This window comes from Mytilus trossulus, chromosome 11, assembly GCF_036588685.1.
Source record: "Mytilus trossulus isolate FHL-02 chromosome 11, PNRI_Mtr1.1.1.hap1, whole genome shotgun sequence".
Lineage (NCBI taxonomy): Eukaryota > Metazoa > Mollusca > Bivalvia > Mytilida > Mytilidae > Mytilus > Mytilus trossulus.
This window is the reverse complement of record NC_086383.1, coordinates 55685100-55694464: the sequence shown is the minus strand read 5'-3', so window position 1 is coordinate 55694464 and position 9365 is coordinate 55685100. Positions and strand designations below refer to the sequence as shown.

Below are 9365 nucleotides of genomic sequence, written 5' to 3'. Positions count from 1 at the left end.
TGTAAACCAACTTATTTTCCCGAGCGATTTATTTTCGCGGCGTTCGCGAGTGGAAAAAAAGCGAATAGAAATCGTCGCGAATATGTAAAACGTGTATCTTTCCTTATTAAACTTTATCCAATTCAACAGAAAATCGCGAAATTAAAAAGCCGCGAAGTGGTCAAGAAAGAGAAAAACGCGAAATAAGTTTGTTTACAGTTATACAATCTGTTCTTTTAGAATTCATGTATTTTGTAGATGTCATTACTTGATAGGAAAATTCTACCCTCGGTGCTTCTATTGGTTATTTGTTCTGTTGTCATGGATATGGCAAATGGAGCATGTTGTCATTCAGACAAGGGATTTTGCAATGATTGTACTAGATCATCATATTGCTGTGGATATCGTAAATGTAACTTATTTTGTTGTGGATGTGATTGTCGTAAAGGCAGATGCAGCGGCAGACGAAAACGTCAAATACCATTTCATTATACCGAGACTACCGATGTTTCTGCTTATGTGACGTTTACTGGTCTAGACATCAACAAGTAAGTATAAGCAAACACAGATTTATAGATAGTTGAAAAATAATTAACTTTTACCCATTATATCTATCAATATTTTATTGTTGCTGTCCGTTAACATTTTGTTTTATTATGAATGATTTTTCTTTTAGAAACGTTTCGTAAAGAAATTATTGCTTTAATCTAAGAATGGTTTAGTCACTTGGTGATGTAGGAATTCGTTATTCAAAACTGAATTAGACACTTGGTTAAGTAGAAGGGAATCATTTAAAGGTCACTGCTTTAAGACATCTTTTGATGAGTCTTATGTAGACGAAACGCGCGTCTGGCGTATTAAATTATAATCCTGGTACCTTTGATAACTATTAACGCATTTTTATACATTTGATTGTGAAGCCTAGGAGGGCATAATTTAAAACTCGAATAGACACTGCGGGAAGTAGTAGGCCAGAAGGCAAAACTCTATCAGAAACTTGACAATATAGTGCGGCATTATTTCCAGGGCTCGATTAAACACTCGTTGCTGCTGAACTTCTTTGGAGCGTCACTGATGAGTCTTCTGTAGACGAAACGCGCGTCTGGCATAAAATCAAAATTTAATCTCGGTACCTATGATGAGTTTATATGTTGGTAAGGTAGCGCATCATCCAAAACTTTATAAGACACTGTACGAAGCAGGAGGACAATACTCGACACTCGATTGGAAACTAGGTGATAAAACAGGACTCTGAGCAATATAGTAGGTCATCACAAATGAGGGAAAAACATTTTGACTGGAATGGATAAGTTTTTTAAATATTCCAATGTTAAGGGCTCAATATTTCGTTTTCGCAACTCATCATTTTCGACGTTTCTATGTCTTACGATTGTCTTTCAACCGTTTAGATTTCGACTGGTTTCCTTGTGTAAATCAGGAAAGACAAAGACAATTGAACATGTTCAAGTGATTCAGTAAAAAGGATGATGCCATTTTTTTATAACTTTGGAAATCTATATGACTGTTGTTAGACAAACCGAGAATTTTCCAAATATTTTAATATATTTTGAACAGTAACAATGTAATTATCTACAAAATGATTGAATCTATATTTTTGTTCAAATATTTTTTGATAACTATATTTTTGAAATATAAATGGGATGATGGAACAGTTTGAGTTCAGTAAAGCCTTGGAACAGATGAAAATAACGGACAACATGACCGTGCTTCATCATTGGTCAGTCATGGACGAAGACAAAGATGGGATAATAAGTCTTGAAGAATTTGACAGAGAAAAGCTATAGTTGATCAAGAACATAAAATGAAGATTGAACAGACAGAAAGTATTCAAAAATGAAAATAAATCAAACAAAAAATAGCATTACTTCGGGGATTTCTATTTTTCTCAATATTTATGTTCAGTTTCAACAAACACCGACAATGAGTTAAGCCGTTTCAACTGATTTTTATAGTTCGTTCTTATTTTGTACTGTTATACCACTGTTCCAGGTCAGGGGAGGGTTCGGATCCCGCTAACATGTTTAACCCTGCCACAATATGTATGTATTGGCCTGTCCCAAATCAGCCTCTTATTCAGTGGTTGTCGTTTGTTTATGTGTAACATATTTTTTTCATTAATTTTTGTACATAAATAAGGCCGTAAGTTTTCTCGTTTGAATTGTTTAACTTTGTTCCGTTAAACATATGACGATTATGGAAGTTTTTAACGACCTTGACTGGCTATACAAACCTTGCACGGTCAGTATACGTATGCTGAGGGATTGCGTCTCCAGTTGTTGGCCCGAGAACACAGATATGCCTCAATGCATTTCTTTTAGACAATAATCCCCACGCATTTTCTCAATAATATTTTTACAATGTTGCATACTACTTTTGGGGAAAATTAGATAAAAACTATATAAAACCTTCATCAGCACTAATTCAAGTTATTATCGTACCGCAGCTAAATTATCACGTTGTGATTGGTTTAACGCCGTCACGTGGTGAACCCTATGAGACCGTAGGGGGTTAGTAAATTTCATAGGGTATTCGTGACTCAGTAATGGTGACTTCATCTATTAATGTTGTTGTGTTTCTTTGACTATTTTTCAACAAAACGCAGCAGAAAAAGTCCAACTACTGAATCCCCTACGGATCCATAGACGGCTGAAAAAAATCCATAGGGGATTCGGCCTCCGGCTTCACCCCCTATGGATTTTACTATCCCTCTATGGATCCGAACGGGTTCAGTAGTGAACCATATAACTTATATTAGTAATTTTATATTTAGGGAGTCTTGAAATAATTTGACATCTTCCGAATTATTATTTTTTACCACTTAATTTACAAAATTCATTAAGACTTTTACTATCCTATGGTATCATTTGGACATTGAATGTAATTGTATTTAGGTTTGACCTTTTTAAAAAAAAAATTTTTTTGTAAATGTTGATCCACTTTGACATATTTGTATGCATCTACAATTATGCTGGTTGTTTTACTGCACAGTTTATTAATTTCCCAGTCAACAAAAAATGTCACAACAAGAGCTCGTTCATTAAAATCCAAACGTAAGAATCTAGTGCTAAAGGTTAACAAAATATAACCTTTAACGACACATATTTTCACAGTTTTTATTGTTGGAAGAATATTTATTACTTTTTAGAGCGATTAAAACACCTGGTTCATCCATATGCGTCAGCCAACTTCAACGAATAAATTCAATATCTGACTATAAACTTTAAGATCATAGAAACAATGTTCTTTCTATTGCTTTTTCTGTGTATATTAAGAACTATTACATCTCTATTTTTATATAAAACACGACATTAGTGAAGTATCTTGCAGTTTATCCACCAACAATCATTTGTTCCACCGGAAACATCTATTTTGTACAACAAAGTCGTAAAATAGATGTATGTTCCATTTGGAATTATATTTCTAGAATATTTCTTCAATGTAGAATCTAAAATTTTACAAAATTTTTATTTTGGATACCGACAATAAGGGTAGCAAATATACAGCAATCTTTTAACACGAACTTCATACTTTTTCCAACGAAGGTGAATGCTATATTTGTCGCCATTTTCTACTTTCAACTTTCAGATGTACTAGCGTCCTTAAGGATTTTCTCTCAATCTTTATACGGTTGAATTTTTGTTGGTTTTCTAGTCTTTTAGCCTCTGCTTTGACTGTTATTTTTGTTTCTTTTCGTTCTTGTAGTTGAAATTGTTTTCAGAGTCAACCCTGTGTCATTATTCACATGAAAAAAAACCCAGAATATATTGATTCCTTAATATACAAGTCATTTGAAGTCGTGCGAAAAATGGCTTATTATATTAATTTGACTTGTTACTTGATTGTATTTTCGATTATGAAACGTACGAATGTGCATCAATGCTATTTTCAGTTTAAAAAAAATCGTGTTTGAAACGGTTTTTGAATGGTTTCAGTTTTTTAACACATAAATACAGTAACGACAAAATAGGGAAAATTGTACTATTTTATTTTCCCAGCAGTTAGTGGGCCTTTTGTGTACCAAACGCAGATGAAGGAAGTCAACTTAAGAGCACAGTACTTAAATGTAAGGGTTCAATATACGTTTTTATTTATAGATGAATAATTGCAGTATGTATATTTACAATATAAATTTTAAAACCAATTAAAATGTTTTCTAAAGAATAGTTCGAAAAGACTTCCAAGTTTAATTTATTTTGGGTGTAAAATGACGGTGGGCATGGATAACACCAACAAGCTCAGTTTTTTAAAATAGAGTTATAAATATAAGGTACCTATACCGCACACAACTGTTTGTACAAGTTTTTATAATAAACAGTGGTAAAATTTAGAATATGTTAATAATGTCGCCTATGGCAGAATAAATAGTATCGTTTTCCCTACTTACCTGATATAAAAGAGGGGCGAAATTTACACAGTGACAGTCAAACTCTTAGATATAAATTGATTTTATAACATGTCGAACGGTTGCCTTTTAATAAAAAGATACGTCCACTCAAATAGAACTTTGTTGGAAAATTGTCTTATTTGCAATCATACCTTCTTAGTTTTACATGTATTTTTTTGTAATGATCTACTTTGTTCAATTTAAACATAACGGAATTCGATGAGACTGTCATTAGAGTGAGAGGGTTAGCGCTATAGAACCAGGTTCAATCCACCATTTCCTACATTTGAAAATGACTTTAACAAGTCAGGAATATGACAGTTCTTGTCCATTCGTTTTTGATGCGTTTTGTTATTTGATTTTGCCATGTGATTATAGACTTTCAGAATTGATTTTCCTCTAAGTCCAGTATTTTTGTGATTTTACTTTTTGTTAATATATGTTCTATTCATGTGCACCTACGATCATTTAATTTTACTGATATTTTTCTCATTTCCCAATCGACAAAAATGTGTTCCTTCGTTCAATTCAAAACATAAAGAGCTAGTGCAAACAGTTTAGTAATGTCAAAGTTTAACGACACATATATTCACAATTTTTACTTTTTTAAAAACATTAAGTTTTTTTTTGTAAGCGATGTAAACACCTGGTACATCTAAATACGTAGCCAACTTGAACGAATTCAGTCATTTTTTTCTGCTGAAAATCATGTCAAATCAATAGTTTTGTTCAGTGTGTATACATTTTTTTTTTATTATTTTATTACCAGGTTAGGAATATGACATATGTTATCCATTCGATTCATGTGTGTGAGCTTTTGATTTAATTTGCCCTTCGATTAGAGACTTTCCGTTTTGAATTTTTTTCGGAGTTCAATTTTTTTGTGATTTTTCTTTTTAGTTATACTATTGTTTACGATAATATCAATCCTTTATGGTTTACATGTCAACGTATTTTTGTTCTCCTGAGTCAAGTTCCATTTGTTTTAATAAACAATGCCGAAATTGTGTTTAGTTTACGTGTGAATAAACTCATCATAACTAGGACTAAATTTAGTATATACGCCAAACGCGCGTTTCGTCTACAAAAGACTCATCAGTGACACTCGAATCCAAAAAAAGTTAAAAAGGCCAAATAAATTACGAAGTTGAAGAGCATTGAGGACCTAAATTCCTTAAAGTTTTTCCAAATGCAGCTAAGGTAATCTATGCCTGAGGTAGAAAAGCCTTAGTTTATCAAAAAAATCAAAGTTTTGTCAACAGTAAATTTATAAATATAACCATATCAATGACAATTCATGTCAGCACAAAAAGTGCTGATTATTGGGCTTGTGATACCCTCAAGGGAAATAAATCTCCACCAGCAGTGGCATCGACCCAGTGATTGTAACGTTACACTAACACAACACCGAGTTTATGTCAATGTGAACACGGTCTTAGTCTAAGATGCATGAATTTTTCATAAGTAGACTTTGAACCAGCAGTAAGTAACTGCGAGTTCTCTAATATCTGTACTTTTTTTTTTTTGGTAATTTTTGTTGACAGGATATACAAGTACCTGTGCACGTCCACTCTTAAGTTTTTTATATTATATATTTCCATTTGTATCCATCTGATGAGTTAAACCTTTTTTCAACTGATTTGTATAGTTCGTTCTTATGTTGTACTGTTACACCATGTCCCAGGGTAGGGAAGGAGTGGAATTGCGCTAAAACATTTAATCCCACTAGGGGGAACGCAAAGTGAGAAAATATTAGGAAAATAAAGGGATACACAGAATAATTATCGCTTCAATTTAAAAGCACAACATGTATAATGTCATATCAGTTGAGGACTATTCATGTTATTAGAAAAAAACTTTAACTGAAATACAAAACTTTTGTTTTCAAAAGTATGCTAAACATAAACATATTACATACATATAGTTTAAACATTATAACAGTTAAAGACGCTCATATTCGAAGCTTTGAAGTTTGGAAAAAATAAGATTAAGTATTTTTTAAGCGATTCAAACATCTGGTATTAACATCTAGCTATACGCCAATTTGAACATATCAATCAATATGTTGCAGGCATACATATAATAATCATAACCATTGCTTAGTTATTCAAGGTTGTGTGTCAATTTTAATCATCTAGTAGGAGAGCAGAAATGTTAATTTTGGAAGCCTTCGTCGTATTTTCGACTTTTTCGACGGTATTAAGTCTATGTTACGACGTGGTCGATTTAACCCATACTCACAGTAATACATCAATCCGTTATCCGGATGATACACCATTTGAACTACAAATTGACTACAGAGGACCATTTGGAACTGATAATTGATAAGTACAAATATTTTTATTTCGAACATTTCTGTATGTTTCTATATTAGTTTTCAGAACATCATTTCAAATTGCTTCAATATCAAACATAATGTTTCAACTTTCGCAGCCCTCCAAATATTTAACTTTTCGCTTATTTTCGTAAAAACTATGTATGGTTGAATAATGCAGGTATGCAATGTCCAATTTTAAATTTTCAACCATTTTGTTTGTGTAAAGTAACGTTTTGTAGTGGAACAGAATATTCAAAAAGCCCCCTTCATTTTAAGTTGTGCACAAGTCAAATTCATTCCGCACCACTTTCACATTTATGTAATTAAGCATAGCAAAAAAACTTTTAATGTCAGAGTCGTGCTACTCTCACATGAATTATAGGGAGTTAATTCGTATTGTCACAACTAAGGTATGGATAAGAGACATCCTTATTTGGCGCCCGAACTTATAAAATAAACTAAAAATATCTATAATTGTTGATTTTGATTGATCAATGCAAAGAATTATATAATAGTCACTTTAGTCGTTCGATTGTTTTTTACACGAAGATTTGTTTCTTAATTTTTCATAGAGACTATACCAGCTTTGATTAACATTAAACATAAGCAAAATCATAATATAATTGCTTCATCACTCGCTTTGTTAGCAAGCTCTTAGAGCAAACTGATTTTTTAAGGTTATTGCTGGTGCCTAATATACAAAATGTCAAGGAGGAGAACAAAAATTCAGATTTTTTTTTTTAAATTGTTTTAGACAAAAAATCCGTATTTTTGTCAAGTAAAAGAACTTTAAATATGTAAATCCTGTAGCATGTAGGCAGTACGGATTGTCAAAGTACAAAATTGCAATCATCAAGCGTGCATCTGTCGAGTTGCCTGTTAAAAACTAAGAATTACAAAATTGTAATTTTACTACTACAGTATTACACATAATTGTATGTACAATTTTAAAATTGTAAATCAAAAAATATATTTCGATAAATTGTCAAATCGTGTCAGATGAATCCGACAAGCGATTTTCAAGTTAGTCTAGGGATGCGTTCATTTGAGTATAATTCCTTTCCTTGTCTTATTAAGAGTGAATCAAACGGGTTAACATATGTGTTGTTGTATTTCTAAATGATTTGAAAAGAAACTTATGTCAATTTGTCTTTAATTTTACCATGCTGTAACAATTATATGTATTCCCTATACTAAAAAAAAAGCAAAAAGTAAAATAATAAAAGAACCTAACTTCCAGAAATATTATAATCATAAGACGTTGCAGTGATTTTATGTCATTTGCCGTTTGTTTTAATAGCATTCAACAATTATATAAACACAGTTGATAGGTGCAAACCATCTTTTTTTAGGTTTGAAATCAATACAATTCGTACCACTGAACACATCGGAACACATGCTGATGCACCAGGCCATTTTGCTGAAGGTTCATGGCGAGCACACCAGATATCTGTTGATCACCTTGTTGGGAACGGAGTTATAATCAATGTAAAATCTAAAGTACAAAACAACCCTGATTATCGCGTGACTTTGTCCGATGTTTATGAATGGGAGGGGAAAACGGCAGGATACCAGATGGATCCGTCATTCTGATGAACTCTGGTTGGGATGCAAGACATCCAGATTTTAGACAGGTTTTCAACACACCAACACCTAATGATGCATCAACTTTCCATTTTCCAAGCTGGCACCAGGACACAGTTAGGTGGTTGATAACGAATCGTCGAGTTCATGCAATTGGCGTCGATACACCTTCCAATGACTACGGACCTTCAGCAGACTTTCCTGTGCATATTTTGCTGAGTAAAAACAATATTGTCGGCGTAGAAAACGTGGCAAACTTAGACGCATTGCCTCCAAATGGCGCTTTAATATTTGTAAACATCATTAAAATACTAGACGGAAGCGGAAGTCCAGTAAGAATATTGGGCCTAAAGACGAATCGCAGGATAAAATTTAAGAAAAATTGTCAAATGAAGTCGAAAACTGCAAAGAAACAAAAAGCTTACAATAAATATTATTGATGATATTTCTGCGATCATTTGTTATCTTGAAGTCAAACCTACGGTAAAACAAAAAAGAGCTGTCATACTTATGAAAAATGGTGTGACAATTTAGCATAAAGGGATATTGTTATTTTGTGGTGTGAATATATATATAGGAATTGTGTATTTCTGTTGTGATTTATAAGGATATTGAATCTGCAGTGTGAATATATAGGGATATTGTACTGGTGGTGTGAATATTATATTTGTGGTGTGTATATATATCATATATATATTGGTAATGTATAAGTTGTGAATATTTATTTTTAGGGTGAATTGGTTTGTGTGAATGTGTGTATTGGGTCCTCTCAGTTGTTATTCGCTTGATTAGAGTTTTAAAGCGCGTCGAATATTACATTTTTGTTGCTAATATTTTTCAAAGAAAATGTACATGTTTTGTATGTGTATCACAATATTCGTAGTAACATTTTTTAATATATTTGTCATAATCAACATACTCAAATATTTCGTGAAATATGCACTAAATCCGATCCTGAAAAAGAATAGAACATTATAAAGTATACGCTACACATATATGTAAGGGAAATTAGGGTGGTATTGGAGTCTAAAATAAAAGTGATAGATTTTTTCCGTACTTTGCCAAAACGTAGTATCTATG

General features: G+C 32.5%; 1 pseudogene; it reads left to right on the top strand.

The window, feature by feature from the left end:
• Positions 1-306: 306 nt before the first annotated feature.
• LOC134690179 (isatin hydrolase-like) lies at positions 307-8725 on the top strand (annotated as a pseudogene).
• The last annotated feature ends 640 nt before the right edge of the window (positions 8726-9365 follow it).